A 24,054-nucleotide genomic window follows, 5' to 3' on the forward strand; every position below is an offset into this window, starting at 1 on the left:
TATTTTGGGTGTAAAAGTATTTCAGCCTTTTCTTGATTATGAGTTAAATTGGACATCTTTATATATTTATTAATAATTGTTTTTCCCTCTTCTGTAAAATGGGCATCTTTTTTTTGGCCATTTTTCTATTAGTTTGAGTGTGTGTGTGTGTGTGTGTGTGTGTGTGTGTTGGAGTGTGTGTGTGTGTATATATATATATATATATATATATATGGAGAGAGAGAGAGAGAGAGAAAGAGAGAAAGAGAATATGAATAATTTGTTCTCACTAATATGTGTTGGAAATACATTCCCCTGACTTATGTATTGTCTTTTCACATGTTTAAAATGGTGTCTTTCAATAAACAGTAGTTCTCATTTTAACAGACTTAAAGTTAAAAATTTTATATGTACTTAATTCACCAGGAATTTATTTTTTTGTTGTGATGTGGGTCCATATAGAAAAAGATTGTCCAGGGGTGCGTGGGTGGCTCAGTTGGTTAAATATCTGACTCTTGATTTTGGCTCAGGTGATGATCTCATGGTTTGTGAGATCAAGCCCTGCATTAGGCTCTGCACTGACAGAGTGGAACCTGCTTGAGATTCTCTCTCTCCTTCTCTCTCTGTCCCTCCCCTACTCATGCACATACACTCACACTTTCTCTCTCTCAAAAATAAATAAACAGACAAACAAATAAATAAATAAACTTAAAAAAAAAAACTAAAAGATTGTCCAGGCATTATTAAGGTGTCCATTTCTTCCACACTTCTCTAAAATTGCAGCTCTGACTTCTTTCATATATGTGAGGGTCTACCTCTGAGATTCCAATTTTTGTTTTATTGATATGTTTGTCTATCTCTGCCCCAGTAACACACTACTGAAACTTTAAATAATCCTGGAAACCTGGTGGACAAATTCTCTCCATCCCCAGATGCACATTTTTTTCTTTGACAGTATATTGGCTATCCTTTTTCCCCCTTGGTTATTCTTGGTCTTTTGCTCTTTTGTATAAATTTTGCTATCGGTTTATCAGATTTCACAAAAACAGTTCAATAAACTTTTTTCAGGTTTACTCTCTTTCCTTATGATTTTTCTATAACATAGCCTGAGTTTGCACAAATTAGTGTTAAATCATTTCAAAGGAATGCGGAGAGATTAAGGAATGAGCATCATTCCTTAACTCAGTAGCATCAGTCCTAAAACATTTAATTAGCAAGATTTTATTTTGTTTAAAAAACATGGAACATCACAGCCTGTAGGAAACCAGCTGAGATCAATGAATGGAGATATGTATTCTATCTCAGCTAGCTCACTTTTGAATTAGGCCTATCTTGGGAAAATTTAAGCTTTCAATAAAATCAGTGAACAAGTGTTTATTCATAAGCAATTATAATGTACACAGCCCTGTTCTAGATACTATAGAAAATATGTAAATGGAGTAAAATATGATTTAGATCTTCTAGGGATTTATAATTTATTGTGGAAAGAATTGATAAAAAATAAAATGCCGAACTTTAGTTCTGACCATGAGCTATTACGGAGTAAGTTCAGAGAAAGGAAGGCACAGTACAGATTGAAGTAATCAGGATAAATGTCATACTAAGGAAGTAGGATGTTGTTAAAATAAGAAGGAAGGGAAGAGCAAGCACTATAACTGGCCAAATAATTTTCTGCATAAAACTGACCATCACTAATAAACTTTACTTAGTCATTGGTTCCCCTTCCACCTAGTTCTAGCTGTATAATCCATCATAGCCAACAGTCTATTTTTTTCAAGGAATTTCCCTGGTTTGCTTCTTGTTTCCACACACTGCCCATCACCATTCCCAATTTTGACTTGTCTTTGAATGGAAGAAATATTAATTACTCATTATTTGTTGTTAGTGAGTGAACTTGAAATTTTATTATATTTTAGAAAATGGTGACAATTTGAAGTTTGGTAGGCAAGTTGGTTCGGCTCTACGTATTGCATTTTTTTATTGTTTTCTTTGTGAGTTTTAAGATTTCTTGGTTGGAATTAAAATTTAACATTAAATAAATAATCTAAGGTCTTTTGTTGAAGCTTGAAATATGCAAGGTTGAATGGTGGCCAAATGAAGAAAGCATAGAAACACGTATTTTCAGAAAAGATTATGATGTTTTTTCCTCCATGGCTTTCAATATAATTTTCCCTCTTCTTGCAATGAATTTCCTTTCCACCTGTCTATGTGTAAAACCTTAAGTGCCCTTTAAAACTGAACTCACGTATCACTACCTGTTACAGATTTGTTTTTGTTTTTTAAATGTTCATTTATTTTTGAAAGAGAGAGACAGACAGAGCATGAGCGGGGGAGAGGCAGAGACAGAGGGAGACACAGAATCCAAAGCAGACTCCAGGCTCTGAGCTGTCAGCACAGAGCCTGACTTGGGGCTCGAACTCACGATCCGCAAGATCATGATCTGAGCCGAAGTCAGATGCTCAACTGAATGAGCCACCCAGGCGCCCCTGTTATAGATTATTTTTAAAATTTCTTCCCTTATCCCCATGACCTTGGATAAGAAGTCCCACACTGACCACTGACTTTTGACTTCGCCAAGTGACTTGTTTGTCCAAAGAAAATGGCAAACGTGACACAGAGACTTAAAAAGTGATTACACATTAAAACTTACTTTCTCTTGCTGCTTTTGGAACTCAGAAACCATGTTAAAACATGGGCTAGCTTGCTCCATGTTGGAGACATGTGGCTCAATTGCCCATTGCTTCAGCCATCGACCATATATGTGAGTGAGGCCATTCATAAACAACTAGATCCCAATGACACACCAGGTGAGTGTAGACACATGAATGAATCCAGGAGAGCCTGTTCAAAAATGAGCATCCAGATATATCCATCCAATATTACCAATCTACAGATCTGTGAGCTAATAAAGAATTATGTTTTCAAAGGATTATTTTTTGGAGTGGCTTGTTATAAGCAAAAATGAACTGATATAAAAATTTGTGTCTATAAGTGGGGTGTTGCCAAAACAAATATCTAAAATATATGACAGTAGCAGCAAGTGGAAGCTGAGGAAGCTGTGGACCAAGGCTGGTAGCAAAGACAGGAATAGTAACAAGAAAAGCATTAGCAAAGGCTGGAAAAATGTTGAGCAGACTATGAGTAAAGGCTGGAATGACAATAAGTAAACTGCTATGGCAGGCTGAAAGAATGCTGACCCATGTTATATATTAGTGAAAAAGTTTTTAAAACTGCCACCTGGAGTACCTTGAAAGATAGAAAATACATATTATAAGCCTGTGTATCTGACTAAAGAGATTTCCCGACAGTGCCAACTAGTTTCCGGTCGCTATATATCAGAAAGTGTAATAAAAGAGCTCAAGCAGAAACCATTCCGTTTGTAAATAAGATTTAGAAGATAATTACCTTAAGGAGAAACCTTAAGAATATAAAACTTTACTATACTTTATTCAATTTTTAGGGTTTTTTTTAAATAAAGATTTTATTTTTAAATAATCTCTACACCCAACGTGGGGCTTGAATTCACGACTCTGAGATCAGAGTCGCACATCCCTCTGACAGAGCCAGTCAGGCACCCCTTAACTTTTAGACTTTTAAATCCAATGTTAATTTGTACTTTTCTCGAGTTTGAAAATTTTGTGTTTTTGCTAATTCTGCCATGATGGTTTATCAGAAAATGTGAATTTCTGAGGCTACAAATGAAGTAATCAAAGCAAAGCAATTTGCCCAACTGCACAGCGAGTAGTAAGGCTGGGATTTGATCTCGAGCTATCTGGATTCTAAATTAGCATTCTTTTCAGGACATCTTTTCTTCTTCCCTGTTTTCCAAATTCTTTCGAAAAGAAGAACCTTCCATTGTTCAAGTTATTTAACTTAAGATAAAATGTATACTATATTATCATTTATAAGGGTTCTCAAAAAATACGCAAGTTTCACAGAAGTGAATCCTTTTAATATTCAAGATGGGTGATAGAATGATACATTATGTATGAAGGGCTAGAATATGCTTTCCACTTTTGTAATTATAATAGAAGAAATTATGGTGTGCCTGCAGTTTATGCTGTTGAAGGTGGACTCTCTTTGATATGTGACCCGTAATGCTCTCTTCGTCTGTCTCCTGCTGCTTCTGGCTTAGCGTCTTCCTCTTTTTCTGGATAAGTTTTTTCTCCCTTTTTATTTGGAAAATTCCCATTTAGATTAATGAAATGGAATTTTTCTTGGCAGGAGAACAAGGAAGAAATGGATTTTCAACAACAGGAGGATATAATATTAAACCTACTTAGGAAGGGAGGAATACATTCAGTTAGGATAATTGCTCTTTCTTTTTCCCATCCACAAAGGAAAGAGAACTCTATTCTTGGAACAACTTATATGTTATTTTCCCTAGAATCAGAGAACACAGGTAATAAATTTCTTTAAGTCCTTCATTCTCTGAATTTCCTCATAATCTTCATTCTCTTGGAATTTGGAAAAGAGAAAATTCTCTATTTAAAACATGAATGCAATAATAATGAAGCCTCCTACAATGACCATTATGTGTGGCAGAAGGAACTTTAAGAATATAAAACTGCACTGGGATGTCTGGGTGGCTCAGTTAAGTGTCCAATTTTGGCTCCGATCATGATCTCACAGCTCATGAGTTCAAGCTCCTCATCAGGCTGTGTGCTGACAGCTCGGAGCCTTGGAGCCTGACTTGGATTCTGTGTCTCCCTCATTCTCTGCCCCTCCCCTGTTCACACTCTGTCTCTCTCTCTCAAAAATAAATTAACATTAAAGTTATATATATATATAATGCACTGTATATTATAAAATATTAAATTGGGGCACCTGGGTGGCTCAGTCGGTAAAGCGGCCGACTTTGGCTCAGGTCATGATCTTGCGGTCTGTGAGTTTGAGCCCCGCGTCGGGCTCTGTGCTGATAGCTCAGAGCCTGGAGCCTGTTTCAGATTCTGTGTCTCCCTGTCTCTCTGACCCTCCCCTGTTCATGCTTTGTCTCTCTCTGTCTCAAAAATAAATAAATGTTTAAAAAAAAATAAATTTTTTAATTCAACATTAGTTTGTATTTTCCTTGACTTCACAAATTTTGCCTTTTACTACTTGTTTCATGTTTTTTTATTTAAAAAAATTCATGCTCATTAAATGTAGTTGATGTTTTGTCATTTATCAAGTATCTGAAATATTGTAGAAGAAAGAGAATTAGAATACAACTCACAGTTTATCATATTATTTGGTATCATTACAAGGCATGTTTTCTCAATAGAGGCACTATTTATTGGCACTTGGGGAAGAAAAATAATTCCTTGTACGAGATTCTTCTGAGCATTGCATTAGCTTACCACCCCTGGTCCCAACATACTGAATGCCTGTAGGGCCCCAGAGTCATTATGATAAACAAAAATGCCTACACACATTTACAAATAGGGAATGGTATTGTCCCTAACTGAGTGGGATTCATTGGTATAGACAAATTTGAGAAATCTAAAACTCTCTCTTTCCCCCCCCTCTAAATTTCTTCCAACTAATTATGGAATCTCTAGGGGAAATCTTACTTGTACTCATGAAATAGTCCTCTCCACTCCCACGTGATAGCAGCTAATTTTCTTCTTCCTACTTCAACATTCTGCAATGATGTCCATTCACCCTACTGTGTGCTTAAGTGACATTCTCCATATTCTAACACTCTGAATTGAAAGAAATATCTGCATTGAGGTACATTTCACATTTAGCCACAGGAGCCAGAATATTTTGTTACCAAATCTCTTTTATGCCACTGCCAAAGCATCTGTCTGATTTTTAGCATTTTACCTCTGTGATCTAGATGTTGGAAATTGTTGCTCAGAACAGTTGTAACCCAAATTTATGTCTTGACTCCCTCATGACCTATGTTATATAGTGAGTTTTCAGATGAATGCCATACATTTGGAAATCAGTGAGTTACTAGGCTTTTGCATCTAAAGTCTGGCAAAATTATTAATTCTTTTGATAAAAGGGTGGGAAGATTAATCTTAGAGTATTAGAACTGAATTAGAGAGGGGTGCCTGGGTAGCTCCGTCGGTTTAGTGCCTGACTCTTGATTTCCACTCAGGTCATTATCTTATGGTTGTGAGATTGAGCCCTGAGTGGGGCTCTGTGCTGGGAGTGGAGTCTGTTTAAGGTTCTCTCTTTTCCTCCTCTGCCTCTCTTCTGCTTGGTCTATCTCTCTCAAAGAAAGAAAGAAAGAAAGAAGGAAAGAAAAAAAAGAATTGAACTGGAGATTGGGAATATGGTTTAACCTTTCATTTTAGCACTGCCCAGAGAACTGAAAGAAGTTATCCAAAGCTACACAGCCAATTAACTGCAGAATGGAGAACCTTACCCAGACTGCTTGTCTTGGTCTAGTGTTCTTTCTCCCACACCATGATATTTCTGATCAAAATCAAATTTGTGGGCACCTGGGTGGCTCAGTTGGTTAAGCATCTGACTCTTTGATTTCTGCTCAGGTCATGATCGTTGTGGATGGAGTCCCACATCGAGAATCCCCTGCTTGGGATTCTCTCTCTCCCACTCTCTCTGCCCCTCCCCTGCTTGTGCTCTCTCTCTCTCTCAAAATAAATAAACTTAAAAAAATTAAATTTGTGGTTCAAATAAATCATAGTTCATAAATATTTCAAAAAATTACTTAACTATTGATATAAGACCAAGTTCTAGGTACTTAAGATAGAATGGTGAGCAAAACATAACACCACCGTTATCTAGCTTACAGCCTGGTTAAAATAATCACATAGCTGATGATTATGACATTTTGTAACTGTTTGTTCCTGCATTAATTCATTCAACAAATATTTCATAAGCACTTAATATTAGGTCATCACTTTTCTAGGCACTGGGAAAGTGTCAGTGGATCAGAAAAAAAATTCCTGTTCCCATGGAACTTAAAGGATTCATTTAAAACTGTATTTCTTTTTAAATAAATAAATAATAAATAAATAAATAAAATATGAATATAAATTATTCTAAATATAAAACATTAAAGTAGATTTTGATTTTTGCCTCTAAACTCTGTGACTTTAGCAAAGTTGCATAACTTTCCTGGGTCCCAGGAAACAGGGGAAATAGACTAATCCCACACTACATAGTATGGTAGCCACATGCCAGCGCTGAAATCCACAAATCCTTTTGGAAGCCCTGGTTCCTTTCAACAGGGCATGACATTAGAGACCAAGACGTGGGCACTGGGTTTACTTGCGGTTACTAGAACGTTTTGTTTCCAGGCTTTTTCACTGGGCAGAGCTCTTCCTTTTTCTTTTCCTCCAGAGTGCCTGTCTTCTATTTATCTCAGTCATCTCTAGCTGCTTCTGTGTCTTTCAGCCTGTTTGCCTCCTTTTTGCATCTGCAATATACTCATTCTACCCATCAACCCTCATTCTTGATTTGCCCTTCTTTGACAGATCCAAATAGATACATGTTGACTTATTTCTTTTCTTCTTTCATTCTGTGCCCTGGAAATTCAGTCTACCTTTTTGTAGGTGTGTGAGTGTATTGTTGGATTGCTACTTTTATTTTATGCTTTCCTTTTAATAGTTCTTGCATCAGATTGGTCTACCAGTTAGAATATAATATTCTCCCAGCAGTTTCCTTAGTCCTTTTTTCCTGTTACAACGTTCTGGACTAAATCTTTTTATTTTCTTTAATTTGAGCTTTCTTCATTAAATCATTCATTTATATGTGTGTTTGTGGCTGTGGTTGGTATTCCAGATAATAGAGTGAAAGAGACAGATACCCCCTGCACTTGTAATTCTAATCAAAGTCTATGCCACCAAAATTGTTTTTACTTGGTGATAGCTACATTGAGAGTCATTGTATTAGTCTATTTTTGCATATGTTTGAACATTCTTTTCATTTTAAATGTTTTTATTTATTATTTTTGAGAGAGAAAAAGAGAGCGCCCCCAAGCGCCAGCACACAGGCACAAGCAGGGGAGGGGCAGAGAAAGAGGAGGACAGAGGATCTGAAGCAGGCTCTGTGCTGACAGCAGAGAGCCAGCCAGATGTGGCTCCAACACACAAACCGGTGGGACATCATGACCTGAGCTGAAGTCAGTCACTTAAACAACTGAGCCATCCAGGTGCCCCTTCAACATTTTTTATAATACAAAGTTAAACTAAAAGACACCCAAAGTGCTGAGAGTGTACCTTATAAGTTCACCTCCGTTTGTTATCAAAATCTTTTGCTGAACAACAGCTGTCTTAGCATTAGTCAGTCAGAAGGTCAATTAAGGATATTTATTTTATGGAAAACTTATGTAGAGTTTTCACTTTTTTTAAGTAAACGTACCACTATATTCAGTTAATAGATTCTGTGGTTTAAATACCTTCACATCAATTGTTTCCTCCCTTCAAAAAGGATTCTACACATCACATTTATATGATGTATTTATGCAACCACGGGACTCTGGTCCGGACACCAGGATGTAGTGCTATCCTTACGTGTGCAAAGCCCTATGCCATCGCCTGTTTACAGTGGTTGATCCTCCTGTGTATGGATGGACTGTGCCCAAACTGCTGATTCTACAATCTCTCCATCTCTGGAGCCGAGCTGTCTTCAGAAGCTACAGCAGCAGGCTCCACACACATCCTTCCACCTGTTGTTCTTTCCCCACGACTATGTCACCTACTTCCTTGCATGTATCACTCATTTACGCCAGACTAGTTTGGCACTCATAGCGAAAACAATGTGCTGATGTGTCTAAATTAGTTTTCTCTCTTAGGAGATTCTCACTTATGATACTAATTTGCATCATAAATATTTTCTTTCTTGATTCCAAGAAAAACAAGAGCCCAGTCAGATGAATGATCACAAGTCCTCAATCACTGAGGTTCAAAATAATAAACTGTAATATACATAGTAGTCTTTCCATTCCAGCCTGATTAATTCCAAACTCCCCACAATCAGGATCACTTTTCTCCTTGGAAGCATTCTGGAAAAAGTTTGCATGCCAAATGAGACATAGAACTGAATAATTGTCTCATAAAATATTAAAATATTCTTAGAAAAAAGATTCTCTGGACATCTAATGTTTGCTGGTTGAAGCAAGGTTGTGTCCCAGCAAGCTTATCTGCTACTAATTACAATGCTTCTTCCTCCAGAACACATTTACTCGAAATATAAGTATTCCAAACATAATTACTCTTGGAAGGCTATTGCATGATAATGGTTGTGACAATCTGGGAATATTCCCAATGGAATAGCTCCAGTTTGTTCATTGATCTATTAATAGTTCTGCATGTTTTTTTTTTCATGTACAGATGTTCTTTGAAAACCTATGCTAGATGATTTTTCCTGCTCAGTAAGAATTTATATCTTCAGTATTTTAATAATTTGGGTATTTCAATATCTTCTCCTTAGTCACAAATTTTAATTTTTCTTGTCATGAACCACTAAATTAATCATAACTTTAACAGGCAAAAAAATTACAGATAGGTATTACTTTTAATAAAAATTAAAACATGACCCACAGTTACAATTCTGTATTTCTTCTTATTTGTCATCAATAGCAAGTGTTCTTTCTTTTTTTATAGATAAGTAATATTCCATTATGTGAAACACAAAATCTTTATCCATTCATCTATGGATGGACACAGGTTGCTTCCATATCTTGGCTATTGTAAATAATGCTGCAATAAACATAGGGTGCATTTATCATTTTTAATTACTATTTTCATTTCTTTGGGTAAATATCCAGTAGTAGAATTACTGGATCATATCATAATTCTATTTTTAATTTTTTGAGGAACCTCCACACTGTTTTCCACAGTGGCTGCAAGGGCTCCTTTTTCTCCATATCCTTGACAACACTTCTTATCTCTTGTGTTTTTGATTGTAGCCATTCTGAAGGGTATAAAGCAATATCTCATTGTGGTATGTGTGTATGTTTTTTTAAGTTTATGTATTTATTTTGAGAGAGAGAGCACCAGCAGGGGAGTAACAGAGAGAGAGAGAGACAGAGGGAGAGAATCCCAAGCAGTTTCCATGCTATCAGTGCAGAGCCTACTCAGGGCTCGAACTCACAAACCGTGATATCATGACCTGAGCCAAAGTCAGGAGTCAGATCCTTAACTGACTGAGTCATCCAGGCACCCTCATTGTGTTTTAAATTTGCATTTCTCTGATGGTTAGTAATATTGAACATCTGTTTATGTATGTGTTGGCCATGTATATGCCTATGTGTTGGCTATTCCTCTGCCTATTTTTTAATTGGATTATTTGAGGGGTTTTTTTGGTGTTGAGTTGTATAAGTTCTTTATATATCTTGGATATTAACCCCTTATCGGATATATGATTTGCCAATTTCTTCTCCCATTCAGTAAGTTGCCTTGCTGGTTTATTGATAGTTTCTTTCACTGTGCAAAAGCTTTTTTATTTTGGTATAGTCACAATAGTTTAATTTTGCTTTTGTTTCCCTTGCCAGAGGAAACATATCTAGAAAAATGTTTCTATGGCCAATGTCAAAAAAATTACTGCCTGTGTTTGTTTTTCTTTTTTTTTTCTTTCTTTCTTTCCTTTTTTTTTCTTTTTTTTTTTTAGGAATTTCATGGTTTCAGGTATAACATTTAGGTCTTTAATCCATTTTGAGTTGTTTTTGTGGATGGTGTAAGAAAGTGGTTTAAGTTTCATACACATGCAGCTGTCGAATTTTCCCAACACCATTTGTGGAAGAGGCTGTCTTTTTCCCATTGCATTTTCTTGCCTCCTTTGTCATAGATTGACATAATTATTCATAATTATTCATAAAAGCATGGGTTTATTTCTGGACTCTCTGTTCCATTGATCTATATTTCCATTGATCTATATTGATCTATACGGTGCCAGAACCGTACTGTTTTGATTACTACAGATGTGCAGTGTACCTTGAAATCTGGGATTGTGATATCTCCAGCTTTGTTCTGAGCATGGCTTTTTTATTGTCTCCTTACAGGCATTTAATATTTTTATTCTTAAAATATGAAATAAGTGGAGAAATGAAAATGGAATCTACGTGGACATAATTATTTCATTTTGAAAAATTTTAAAGGCTTCTAATGTTGTTAGACTTTTCCACATTTGTTAATATGTATTAATTTCTCTTTAGGCAATTGTCCATATCCTTTGACTTTTGTGCTTTGTGGAGTTTTCTTTGCCTATTTTTAATCTTAGGAAGTTTCCTCTTTGCAGAAATTTGATAAAAATTTACTTTAATTTTATGCTGCTTTTTATATTTTGAATTTTAAATTTAATTCTTAAATTCATTTGGTATATATTTAATGAAATGGTACAGTCCAAGTTATAAATAAAGATCTCTAAGCCCATGACTTTTCCCAGAATCATTTAATGAATAATTCTTTCCTTTTTTCTTTGGCTTGGGACATTAACCTTATCATATATTTTAATTTTGTGTTAGTACTACTTAAAAATTTTTGTAACATATGATATTTTAATGTCTGGACAGGCTATATCTCTCTTCATGATTATTATTTTTAATTTTTAAAAACTCAGTTTATGTGTTTATTCATCTAAAAAATTTAAGATCAGGGGCAACTGGGTGGCTCAATCGGTTAAGCATCCTACTTCGGCTGAGGTCATGATCTCACAGTTCGTGAGTTCAGGCCCTGCATCGTGCTCTGTGCTGACAGCTCAGAGCCTGGAGCCTGCTTCAGATTCTGTGTCTCCCTCTCTCTCTGTCCCTCCCCCGCTCATACTCTGTGTCTCACTCTGTCTCTCAAAAAATGAATAAATGTTAAAAAATTTTTTTTAAATAAGTAAAAAATTTAAGATCATTTTGAATACCTTAAAGAAATGGTTTTGAAATGTCAGTGAGCCTATAATTCAATTGGAGATGATTTGACACTTTTAAATTACTCAGTTTTCTTTTCCAGAGACATGGTATATTTTTAGTTTTTCTTTACATAGGTCACAGAAGGTGACTATTGTGACTGAAATATCTTGTCTTTTACATTATCTAGCCAGATATTGGCAGATATATAATGACAACATCTGTAATAGCCATATTTGTCTATATAATAATATCTATCTCTTTCATTGTCTACCTTGATATTGGCATGTATATAATAATAATATAATATTATTAATATTAATAATATAATATTATTAATATTAATAATAATATAATATTATTAATATTAATAATATAATATTATTAATAATAATAATATAATAATAATATAATAATTCAGCCTTGGGGTTTACTAAGCAATTATCTTATTTAACTTTCAAAACAATCTGAGGAAGTGGCGTTATGGTGTCCATTTTTGGACAAGGAAAATAGAGTTGAGTAACTTGCCTCAAATTGCAACTTCTGGGTGACAGAGCCAAGTGTGTGTGACCTCTGACTTCATAGTCTGCACTGTTAACCATACCACTTTACAATATAAAAACCATTAAATTTTCTATTTTTCACTTATATTCCGATTGACTGAACTTCAGGATTTAGAGAAAAGTACATTTGAATTACAAATTTCAAGTCAGCATTCTTTATTCCCTGTTGCAGACTCCTCAATAAATCCTCTATTGAATTTCAAAGAATACTCCGGAAACAACAACTCTCAAATGACTGTCAGTAGAATGTCAAAAGAAGATTAGAAAGGCTCTATTAATATTTTTGCATATATTATGTCCTAAGTACAAACTTTGCAATTTAAAAATTACGTCTCCCTCCTACCCTGGAATTTCTTGCTTCTGGACATGTCTAGAAACTCCTACTTAATTTTTTTACACACTAGACAACCATTATAATGACATGATGTTAATATACCTACCATGCTCACAACAGGAAAAATAAGAGGAAGAGACAGATCATTTCCTCTCCAAAGGCCATTGAGAATTGTGTTCATGAGCTGGAGTTTCTCAGCACCACTCAACTGGCCACCTAACTAAAATGACCATGAAAAAATGACTGATAACATATCAAATAACATTTGTTGCTTGTGAACAACAACTATAACATTTCTTCAGGATGAAAAAAGGCTAAAAATCTGACCAGATCATATAATTTTCTCAGAAAAATGTACATTATCAAAGATAGTGTGCTGACAGTGTGGATCCTGCTTGGGATTCTCTACCTCCCTCTTTCTCTGCCTTTCTCTCTGTCTCTCTCAAAAATGAATAAATAAACTTTTTTTTTTCAAAGATACTTCATGGAAGAGGAAGGAAAAAGGCCAAGTCTTACAAGATTAAGTCACCCAGGATCTTGGCTATTCTGATGGTATCTGTCCATCATGGCTACAAGCATCACCCATCTTGTTTGGATACATCATGTTTGCATGACCATCCAAGTGGTAAAAAACAAAGAAACACATCAAAACCAAAACACATTAAATTTTTGGTCCCTTCTCTTCACTGGGGCCACAGGCATGAATTATTTTCATTTAGATGATGAATTTATTCTGCACAAAGTTCATTTGGACATGTGAGCATCTTGTCTAAAACTGAGGTTTTGTTGTGATTTTGAAGGGGTTCATCAGAATTCAGACTTGCAAAATATCTCCATGTGTAAGCAAACATACAAACACCATCTTCTTTTCTTTGTATTTTTGATCAGAGTAATATCAGGACTAGCAGGTATAAACTCAGAGGACATAGCAAAGATGGTGAAACTAGAACTTTGTCCTTGATTTGCATTAGCTATGAACCCTGTCTCTTCTTTCTTCATTTGGCTGTGTAGACCGTGTAAGTGCTTCTGAAAGGAAAATTCCAGCAATAACTGAAAAGCAGCTTCCATATGAAAAACTCTCTGGGAGACAGAATCCTCTCCAGTCTACTGCAAACACAATGAAAAGGGCCTAAATCACCAAGACAATGAAGGGGTTGATTCCACACCATAGGGCACAGTATCCTATGCTTAGAGTAACTGCTGTCCAAAATACCGCTATCAGTATGAGAAGCCTCTAACCTATCTTGAATATCAAACAATCACTATAGTATGCTTAGAAGTGAATTGTGAAATTTGTAAGATGTAAAGCCTCTGTTTTGATAGCTGGGAATATTCCCGAAGCAACTATGGATTCTCCTAAACCAGTACTTTTCAAACTGTACTGTGCATACAAATCACCTGTGATGAAGATTCTGGGGTCTGGAGTGGGACCTGAGATTCTGATTCTCAGCAATGCTGGTACTGTTTGTTCATGGACACCACTTTGAGAAGCAAAACCTTGGCCCAAAAAAACAGAAAAAACACAAAAAAACACATCTCAGCTGACTTTTAGATAGCTCACTGGGAAGTCCGCCATGGTTCCTTTAATATTTCAATAACCTCTACCTCTCCATTATACAGTAAAGAATTGGGGATGAGGTTTTGTAATTCCAAAGAACTTGTACATAGTTTAAGTCATTACAGCTTGCAACAAAACAAGCCCAGCAGAGAGGTCGTAAAAAAGGTGCTTCAAAAAGTAAAAAACCACCACATTTTGGAAACATCCAAAAATTCTCAAATGTCCTTCATCAGTGCTTCTTGAAATGTGGATATTTTTGAAGTGGCTCTTTCCCTGTAGTAGGCTGGCATGCCACCCTTTTGATGTTTAATTAACACTGAGTCCTTGACCACTGACTTTTATAGAAAATCTTTGCTGGATGTTGCACGAAAGAATGTGCTCTTTTGAGACACTGGCAGAAAATGTATTAAAGTAAAAGGCACAGCAACAGATGCTATGGTCATGACATTGAAGTACAAGTAAAACAGGTTTGCTGAAGGCACTGATAGTTGTGCCAGCATGTAGGCTACTATGCAGATGCACCTTCTACGGTAACCATTTACTTTCTGACCATATTCCGCATTATGTGACAAGTTCTTCCTGTGGAGCTACTCAACAGCCCACATGGCCTGGGCTCCTTGATCAAGTAGGAACAACATAAGATCATGTCTGGTTTCTGGGGATGTGACCAGCGAGTGCACAATCAGGAAGTAGCAGCTTCAGGCAGAGTATGTCCTACTGGGAAAGGTCTCATTTGTGATCTCTGCAGTGGTCAGATTTTTATCTGGTTGCAATAAATACAAGAGGAAAAATGAATATGCATGCTCCTCATCCTATAGAAAAATTTAGATAAACAGGATCATAGTGGGGGACAAAATCCAGGAGTAGCTCAGTAAACTCTGTGGCTCGTCAAACTTTCCATTCTAGTGTACATTCAGAATTTATTCCTTTCTGAAAGTGGTGCCAGCTTCCTCTCTTCGGTTCCAACTTTTGCTTCTTCCAATTACCAGTGACTGTAAAGTCCAGCTTTCCTTCTTGGCCTCTTTGATTCTCCTTTATGCAGCTAAATATTGTTTTAAATTCTTTATTTGCATGTATAATATTTTACAGCAAACCCATGGTCATGACATTTTTTTAATCTTTTTTTTCTACTGTAAAAATAATGGAGATAGGAAACTTAGAAAATGTAGAATTATAGATTCCCCCCCCAAAAAACTGTCCATAATTCTTATCATTCAAAAAGAACCACTAATAACACTTTAATGTAACATTTTACATTTTCCAAATACTTAGCATTTAAAATTAGTTTGTTTTTATGAAAGCAATATCAACACTTGGAAGCCCTTTAAAATTATACAGATGTGTCTGTGTAAGACTCCTAGCCCCTTCTCTCACTTCCTATGCCAAGTCTCACTCCCCAGGCATAATAATTTTCATCAGATTATCATGACCATTGGATATATTATTTTTGACCATTGAATATTTTTAAGGGAACTTTGTTTGTTCATTTGCTTGTGGTGGTTATTCTTTAACCTCAAAGAATACATTTTACTTCTATTTCTTGACTTACTGATTTTAGGCAGTATTCATCAACTTGTAATAAAAGATGAGGAAATTAGGACATTCCACCTCTGTTCTTCCTGATTTTTGTTATACTTTTAAATTATTGATGCTTGTAATGTTTATATTGTTTCATTGTTTTCATTTTAAAATGTAGCTCTTCTATGCTGTGTTTATAAATTGAGTTTGGAAATGTAAACCCAGGGGAATGAGAGAGAAAGAGAGGGACAGGGGCAGTACTTCTTTAATTAGTTATGCTGATGATATCCCCATCCTGAACTGACTTTTGCAAATGTTGCCTCTGAACTTGGAATTTCTCTGGGCCTCCTGTGGAAACAAGTCCTTTTTATCTGTGAAGTTTAGGGTTATAGTGTTTCACTTCTCTATGTATTCCTTTAGTCTGATCCTATTTAGTTTCTATCTTCCAGAATTTTTTCAAACTTTTGGTCAATTGCTATCTCCATTTTATGACCCCTCCCTTAATCATATGTTCTTAATCTTTAAAAAAAAACTTTTTTTTTTAATTTACTTAATGGCTCTCCTATTATTTTACTGAGACTTCGAGAGGCCAGTGTCTAGACAGGTATGTGCAATTCACCACCTAGCAACAATTTCTCCTGTATATCCATTGCTTGGTTTCAGCCATCTTATTATGAGCCTTGATGTCTTGCTGATTGGATTAATTGATTTAGACCTTAATAAAAACAAAGCCATAGGATCACATTAATACTTATTCAGATGCCAGGGACCTGGAGTTCCCTTTTCATCTTTGTGTCTATCTTCTGCTGTACTCCCTACATCCTCTCATTGTTTCTTCTGTTAGATCCATTCTTTTTTTTTTTTCCTTAGAGTGAAAGAGAGAGCAAGCTCCAGTGAGGGAGAGGGATGGGGGGTGGGTGGAGGGAAGAATCTTAAGCAGGCTACACACTCAGCATGGAGCCTGATGTGGAGCTCCAAGTCCACAATGCTGGGATCATGACCTGAGCCAAAATCAAGAGTCAGATGCTCAACCGGCCGAGCCACCCAGGTGCCCTTTGTTAGGTCCATTCTTGCCCTAACCACCTACTTATGTGGTTCCCATAAACCCACTCTGCAAAAACCAAAGAGAAATTGAGCAGTAATTATGGCCCCCCTCCTACTCAAAATTTCATTCATTAATATTTTTTTAAGTATATTTTTAGTGCCTACTCTGTGCTGGGCCTATTCTAGGTACTAGGCATACAGCAGAGAATGAAACAGATGAACTCCCATCCTTACAGTGCTTATATTCTGGAAGGCAGGGACATATTATATCCTGTAGAATTACAGTCATCCACACAAACTGGCAAACACTAGAAGCATAAAACGTGTAATGCTGCCAACTTAATAAACACATCATCAAAACTCCTGGCTGTCTTCTAACAAATTACTAGGTAGTTAGAATCACTCTGGTCTACAGATCAGTGGACATTTAAGAATGATAATAATCACATTTAAAGGAACAAATGTTATAATTCAATTCTTAAAATTTTAAAACAATACTGACATCCTATACTAGAGTAATGGTTAAATAAATTATGACATATCTGTAAAGTGGAAAGATGAGACTATCATAAATGATATTAAAGAAGACTTTAAGATAGATGACCAAATTGTTACTATTAAGCAAATAATCATGATATAAAATTATATATATATAGTTTGTATGTTAATTGGGCTGTCTCAGCTTAGTGGATTAATAAAAATAGTGTCATTCCCCCCCCCCCCCATCATTGCTTTCAACTGTGCTGTATTGAATTCCAGATTAACATCTTGGACAAATTCCATAAAATTCTGGTTACTTTCAGGTTTTGAAGTGTAGTCCAGTTTCAAAACTTCAGTCTTAGGGGCATGTGGGTGGCTCAGTCCATTAAGCGCCCAACTCTTGATTTCGGTTCAGATCATGATTTCACAGTTGTGAGATTGAGCTCCATGTCAGGCTCTTCACTGACAGGGCAGAGCCTGCTTAGGATTTTCTCTGTCTCCTCACTCTCTCCTCTCCTCTCCTGTCTCCTCCCCTGCCCCCCCTGCTTGTTCTCTCTCTCCCAAAATAAACTTAAAAAAAAAGAAACCTTCGGTCTCATTTCTGATTCAATCTCTTTTCTTTCCCTCCTGTAATAGAAGCTAGAACTCTGGACGTGACAGAAGTAGGGGAGATGATACTACTGGCTCTGGTGGGAGGATGGGGCAGTCATCCACCTTTATATGTGAATGGTCCACAGGTCAAGCTGGGAGGCATCACTGGCCTCACTCTGGTTCAGCATGTTCGTATCTGAGACCAGTGTCTCAGAAGACAAGATGGTCTCTAAGCACATGAAGTGTACCTCCCTTGGCATAATGCTCAGCTTTACCCAATTCTTTTCTGCTGTTGTGAGGAAGAGAGGGACAAACTGGACTTCCAGGTTGAGCAGGAGTTCACTCTCTCAGCTTCCTCTCTGGGTTGTATGTTTTCCACCCCGTAGCCTCCTAGGGCAACCCTGTGCTCATCTGCCTTCCTCTAAATCTTCACTCCTTTTATGGAATCATGAAACCCAGACATCCGTGCTATGGCCTTTAAGATCATGAAGAACCAGACTGGGGCCAGGAGCCCTCATTTTCTCAGATAAACTGTCTTTAAACCCTATTTGTAGTGTTTTTTCAATTCCCACCTTTAGAAATTTCTAGAGTAGAAATGGACATTACTTTTTTATGGATGCCCCCATGAACAATGGAAAAATCTCCTAAAAATCTCACATGCTTTATTCCAATGGCAGCACAAAGCTACGAAACAGCTACAACAAAGGAGCAGACACAAGTCAGGAATCTAGATGCCAGTCTCTCCTTCAAGGCACCTTATGGGTGTCTATGAATCTTTTCTGGGAGTTCCTCCCCTAACCCCTACCCACTAGGCCATTTCTTTGGTGAGGTGAAGGTGAAGAGAAGAGTTTTCTAGGGTTGTGGTTGATGGTAGAAAGGCTGGTTATATACTTTTTTAATAAGCCCCAGTAGAATGTTTTGAGTCCTAATTATTTATGGCTTTTAAAAGCATGACCTCAGCTTTAGATAGTAGCCACAACTCTAGGGTAACAGGAAAAATCCCATGCAAGATTCCATTTCGCAGAAAGTGGAGAGGGACATTTTCAAACTTAGTAACTTTTTACTTGAATATTTGTATTGTTTAATCTGTGTTAGGTAAAACAAAAATCTTAATTCATTCAACTACTATGATTTTCCTAAATATTGTGGGTTATGTCATACTGTTCGAGTCTACCTGGCTTCTGTTCCCATTTATTAACTTAGTGTTATAGACTAGACCAAGGCACATGAAATCGCTGCGCTGTTCTCCCCACCTTGCTGCCTGATCCAGATACCATGACCTTGACTTTTGTCCTGTCACTAAGAGCAGGCAATTGGTCACTATCCCTTGATGAGAAGAAATGGAGTTCAGTGATGCCAAACAAGACAAATGGGACCATGCTTCCTGCTATCTCATTTCTAACCAGAGCCTGCATATCCAGGTGCCATGGTCTTGTCTCAGGATCCAATATGGTGAATCACAAGGTTATTAATACTCAGTCACAGTCTAGACTTGCCACAGATCCCACTTTCTCTCTTGAGTGTTCAGGAAGGGCAGCTGGTGCATCAGCTTCACTAAACTCTAATGGCAGAGTGTGATCAATCACTACTTTCTGCCTATGTCAATTCACTAAAATTTCTTTTATCAGCAATAACAACAATTTTAAATTGCAATATTTTTAAAATTGTGGTAAAACGCACATATATATGCAAAAACTTTACTGTTTTAACTATTTTTTAAATTTAATTTTGAGAGAGAGAGTGTGTGTGTGTGCACTAGTGCACAAGTGGGGGAAAAGGGGCAGAAGGAGAGAGAGAAAGAGAGAGAGAATCTTAGGAATCTGACTTGGGGCTCAATTTCATGACCATGAGATCATGCTGAGCCAAAATCGAGTTGGATGCCCCTGTTTCAACCATCTTTAAGCATACAATTTAGTGGTGTTAAGTATATTCAAAGTGTTGTATAACCATCACCATTATCCATTTCCAGAAATGTTTTCATCATCCCAAACAGAATTTCTGTATCCATTAGACAATAACTTCCATTCTGTCCTCTCTCCAGTTCCTAGATGCCTCCACTTTCTGTCTCTGGGAGTCTGTATATCCTTGATATTTTTTATAATATTAATGTTTTTCCCAAGGTTTACTCACCTCTGGGTACACTGATCATTGAATGTCCAGACTTTTTTGGGAAATATTTATTTATTTATTTTGAGAGAGAAAGCATGCATGAGGAGGTGGAGAGAGAGAGAGAGAGAGAGAGAGAGAGAGAGAGAGAGAGAGAGAGAGAAAGAATTCCAAGCAAGCTCCATGCTGTCAGCACGGTGCCTGATGTGGGACTCCATCTCATGCATGAACCATGAGATCATGACCTGAGCTGAAATCAAGAGCTGGATGCTTAACCTCCTGAGCCACTCAAGGACCCCAGAGTGTCCAGATTTTTGAATCAGGAAAGTAAGAGAGGGTACAGCTAACTTAAGAAAAGTTTACAAGTGCATGCCTCCCCCAGAAAGTGAGGCAGGATTCTGGCTGTAACTACCGCACAACTGTAGAGAACTGAGTTTCCTAGGACTGCTAACTTCCTGATTTTTGCTCTTTGTTTGTATTGACTACATCATATTTTTAATGTAAAGAAACTACGTCACTAGAAAGTCAGTGTTATTTATAAACAGAAGAAACGATGAGCACTGATAGAACTTAAGCATGTTTATTACATTATAGCTAGAAACTATTGCATGCAGTTTGTGTGCAAAAAGCTAGCTCTTGTTTTTTGTAAAAAATACGATTAAGAAGTATTAGCAAGGTACTAAAGACTGCCAGCAGACTGAGATTTTTTCCCCTAAGTTAAAAAGATTCAAAGCCATTTATATCAATAGATTATATCAATAGACTACTAAAGTGATTTCAAGGATCACTAGTGTCAAATGGTCAATATTATGGGCAGCACTACTTTGTGAACATTTTACCCTTTTTGTCATGTTTCCCTAGTGTTATGTAGGTCCTCCACCCTTACTTAGCCTAATAAAAATTACCTATATGCATGTAGTGAGAAGGAACATCAAATAATATGTTTTATAATTTCTTTTCCTCTGGAATCATATTTCTAAAATTATTTTCCTATTGACTTAATTATCAAGAAAAAAAATTTCAGGTGCTGAGATCAAAGATTATTTGAACTTACCAAGGCATAAAAGGTTAAAAAAAAAAAAAAGGAAAGAAAGAAAAAGCATGTTAATTCCTCTTTAATAATTCAAGATTTCAGTGATCTGAAAGCATGGGGGGGGAAATCACCTGAGTAATAAAGCATGCATCATTTGAATGGATTAAAGTTCAAATCACTGCAAAGCGGCTTATTTTTCATCCATCACCATGGATACAAAAGGACAGCTGAAGTGCAGGCATCTGACATCACAAGCATGCCCAAACATGCCCAGGAGGAGAGCTGAGCCAGTGCCACAAAGGACAAGAAAAGCAGTGAAGGGAGGGGAGAAAAAGGCAGAAGGAAAGGGTCATTGTTAAGACGATGAAACAGAAGTTCAGTTGGGAGGATTAAATACGGGGAGGCTCAAGGCCATCTGAGAAGCTTGGAGACCAGCAGTTGTTTATACCGACCTTTTAATACCTTCTTAGCCAGAAATAGAAACAGAGGGGACTGAAAGAGAAGGTATATCAGATAATTCCCTTCTCAAACAGCAGTTTCGATAATTTCTTTTATGTTCTTCTTATGTTTAGCCTTTAATTTAACTAATGTTCTAAAGCTTTGACCTGCCTGGCTCACTTATTATTAAAAATCAATCCCCCAAGTTATTGAAGACTCCAAATAACAGCTTGAAAGACAGTGGAATCAAGTACCTACAGGACAATAGAAAGTGGTAAATATTGAGAAAAATTACTATTTTGGGATATTAAGTTCTTTTTCGTAAGAAAGAAATAAGTTTTACTTTATTTTAATTTTTTTATTAACTTAAAATTGTGTTTCCTATCAAAAGGCAGTCCATGTATTCTCTGCTGAATAGCAGGTAAGGACCTGAACTCAGGAATACTGGATTCTGAGGTGTGCTGGTGAAAGGTTTGTTTAAACAACCAGTTCTCTGGGGAAATCCTGGATTTGTAGCACTTGCTGACTTCTGTGGTGTAAATATTTTCACCATGGCTGATTTCCAGCTACCAACATGGTGGCAACTGGCTTGCAAAATTTCTAAAGATGTAACAATTGGGTCTTATGACTGAGTGCCGTCTAGCTCTAGCATACCAGGGACTGGGTTCTGTACCAGCTCTGACGCCAGCTTGTGGTGAGATTTTGAGCACCTCACTGGGCCTTGGCTTCCTCACCAGATGAAGGGGTTGGAACTGGGTTAAAACTCTAATTGTTAACATTCTGCACCAGTTTGCCCTGTGGTTTGAGAGAGGATTCCAGGGGCTGCTTTTGGAAGGGGGTGTTTGAGAGATGCTGAACTGTTAGGGTTCTATCTCCTCACATCCACTTCAACTTTGCAGGCCCATTCTGACTCTTTCACAGAGTATTTTAGATTTCTATGTAAGGTACGTACTATTTGAAGAGAAGCTTTTATTACTAAGGGAAAAAAAATCAGAAAACCATTTGAATAATTGATCTCAAAGACCCCCTTCCATTTATGAAAATCGATGATACTATGAAACTTAAAATGTGAGTCAAACACCAAGATAATGATGTCTGTGGATAGTACTGGACTTTCCTCTTTCTTGGTTAAATCTTAAACTAATACTGGTTGAAAGAGTCAACAGTGCCTGAGTGGAATTATATCCGTGGAATCATAAGTTTTTTGTTTTTTTTTTTTTTAATAAGGAGGATCTTAGAGATGACTTCCTCCAAGTGTTTTCAAATATGCCCAAAGGGTTCATCAGAACCCCCTCAGAAAAGGCCTCTGTGTATCTGCATGAGTGTGCATGAATACATTAAACATACTGTAACCTACTTGTGGCCCCTCCCCTTCCCACTGCCATGCCCCCTTCAACAGAGAAGCGGCCCATATGCTTCCTGTTTTTGAAATGTTGGGCTTCCATACAAGATGTCTTTTGAGGACATCCTCCTGGGGGGAGGGGGAAGAAGTAAAGACAACTGATTAATGCCAGTTGCTTTGTTTAACAGACCAGAAACCAGGCTTTAAAGAAAAGGAACACCTTGCCACTATCCTACAACCAGTAACAGGCAGAGTCATGTCTAGAATTCAGGTCTCTAGGTTTCCAGGCCAATATTTCCTTTTTCAGAAGCTGGCTACCTGGCAACAGTACTTCCCATTATATGTCTCTGTGTAAATAATCTAATCCTATGTTGTCCCAATAGGGTAGTCACAACCCACACGTGACTATTGAGTACATGAAGTGTGGCTAGTCTGAATTGAGATGTGTTCTAACGGTAAAATACACACTGTCAAATTCTTAGTAATAAACAATAGTGTGAAATAGTTCATTGATAATTTAAAAATAGATTACATGTTGAAATGATAATACTTTAGATATGTTAAATAAAATATATGATAAATTTCATTTTTAAAACTTATCATAACGTGACTACTAGACAATTTAAAAATAAATATGTGGCTTGTGTTATGTTTCTATCAGACAAATCTGATTTAACCTAGGGTCAAATTTCCACACCTATTAAAAGTAGAAAATATCTGCCCTTCTAATTTCTCAGGGTTGTTTTAAAATCCAATGAAGTAATCTTTGTGAAAGTGCTCTGCAAAATGCTACTCAAATATAAGATCATACTTTGAGGCATTTTAATCTTTCTTGGCCACCTATTGTGTTAATGTTTCCCTGGAAGGCAGTAAAAATTTTGTGGACTTTTTTCTTTGCTGTTGTTTATATGTTTTGGGGGGGTGGAGGTGGGGGAGGAGGTAGATAATAGTGTAGGTTACAAATGTTATAATGAACACATTAATTCTGTCTTATTTATATTCTGCGTGTGTGCTGAGCCCATCTACTCATTAGCCTCAGCGTAGAGCCGTATAGATTGTAGATGCTTCTTACATGCAGTGAGAATCTCAGTTTGAGTGACAGACCTCAGAATCCTCCTGAGAAAGAACTTTTCCAAAGGGAAGAGTCAAGCATGGCTAACCTGATCAAGAGCTGTCAAAGAAGGTAGTGTCTGACTATAGCACAGTGACCTGTTCAAATCTATTCCAGGCCAGCTCCCTACTGTGTTTGTGCCATAATGCAGGAGATATGAAAACACTTC

The 24,054-nt window shown here is 36.8% G+C and overlaps 1 protein-coding gene across 2 annotated transcripts in view; it reads left to right on the top strand.

Annotated features, from left to right (window-relative positions):
* The window catches only part of LCA5 (lebercilin LCA5), a 143,838-nt gene that overhangs the window by 28,182 nt on the left and 91,602 nt on the right, over positions 1-24,054 (top strand). Inside the window, exon 1 of one of the 2 annotated variants that reach the window (XM_053222540.1) lies at positions 21,309-21,706. The exons of the other annotated variant lie outside the window; for it this stretch is intronic. The gene's annotated coding sequence lies outside the window, so the exon portion shown is untranslated. Of the gene's footprint in view, positions 1-21,308; positions 21,707-24,054 lie in introns of those variants that run through there. 2 annotated transcript variants of the gene reach the window in all.

The sequence above is a fragment of the Acinonyx jubatus genome, chromosome B2 (assembly GCF_027475565.1).
Source record: "Acinonyx jubatus isolate Ajub_Pintada_27869175 chromosome B2, VMU_Ajub_asm_v1.0, whole genome shotgun sequence".
Lineage (NCBI taxonomy): Eukaryota > Metazoa > Chordata > Mammalia > Carnivora > Felidae > Acinonyx > Acinonyx jubatus.